Source organism: Octopus bimaculoides, chromosome 6, assembly GCF_001194135.2.
Source record: "Octopus bimaculoides isolate UCB-OBI-ISO-001 chromosome 6, ASM119413v2, whole genome shotgun sequence".
Classification (NCBI taxonomy): domain Eukaryota; kingdom Metazoa; phylum Mollusca; class Cephalopoda; order Octopoda; family Octopodidae; genus Octopus; species Octopus bimaculoides.
This window is the reverse complement of record NC_068986.1, coordinates 84,960,993-84,962,251: the sequence shown is the minus strand read 5'-3', so window position 1 is coordinate 84,962,251 and position 1,259 is coordinate 84,960,993. Positions and strand designations below refer to the sequence as shown.

General features: G+C 39.5%; 1 protein-coding gene across 1 annotated transcript in view; it reads right to left on the bottom strand.

The window, feature by feature from the left end:
• The window catches only part of LOC128248075 (mucin-like protein), a 48,618-nt gene that overhangs the window by 5,147 nt on the left and 42,212 nt on the right, over positions 1–1,259 (bottom strand). The gene's annotated exons all lie outside the window — the stretch shown is intronic.

The following is a 1,259-nucleotide window of genomic DNA, read 5'->3' as shown; positions in this document are numbered from 1 at the left end:
TTAGAAAGGCATATGTGTGTGTGCGTGTAGAAATACAAATGTACATGCATGGATATATGTGTATATATATATATACACAGACGCACACGCACACTCACACGCACACACGCGCACACACACACACACACACGCACACACACACAGATATACAGATATTGAATGGAAGCTAAACAATGCTTATGCTTTTGTTGCTGGTGAACAATTTTGGATGACATCATCAGAGCCGTCCAAAAGGAGTTCTCTGAAGAACTCCTTACATTCAACAGAAACACCGGTTTCGGAAGTCCTTAAAAGTTTTCATCATGGTGATGCAACGCCGTTTGTGCCTGCCATACTTGTTAATATAAAGATCAGTAGCGATCCTAATACACACCAGGAAGAAACGATCACACTAAGAAACAATGTGCTATGCAACAAGTACCCAAAGAATATACTATCCACTCCAATTAGGAAGAGAAGAAAGGATGAGAGCCATAAACTGACCACAGTCTGTCTAACCTATGTCAAAGACCTCTCACAAAAGAGGCAAACGATATACCGTCCAAATGACATCAGAACAGTTTTAAGAAGTAATACAACACATCGTAAGTATCTCCTCCGAGTAAAACCACCAGTGGGAGAGAATATGACCAGAAGCTGCGTGTATCCCATCCCTTGCGGTTGTTGTAGGTTATACAAATGCAAAACATGTCTCTCTCTTAAAATAAGGGTAGAGAAACATCGTGATGCTGTGATACGCGGGTGTGTTGAAAAATCGGTTATAGCCGATCATGTATGGAAAAACGGAGACCACCTTTCCCCTGTGGGATGAAGTAAAATTGATAGACAGAGAACATCACTGGAAAATACGAAAATTAAGAGGCAGCACATATGCTAGGATACAACCACCTCCTAAGCAGGCCTAGTGCAGATATGAATGTAATATGGGAAACGGTATTAAGAAAAGATAAAATATTAGGATTATAAGTCCAAAAGTTCACCACGGTCATATAGCGAAGTGAATAAGAATGCTGGCTACTAACCTGCAGATTCTAAGTTCAGTCCCAGGTAGGGACTTGGGAAGTAATATCAACAGAAAAAATTAACATAATCAAAAAAGAATAACGTAGGAATGGGAACAGAGTATCCCATTAATGAAATAAAGGGCTGGGTTCGAAATTTTCCCAGAACAACAAACAAGGTGAGAACACCTATCCGTTCACCGTAAAGAATGTGTATAATTCCTCATCTCAAAAACTATAGAATGGTATATATATATA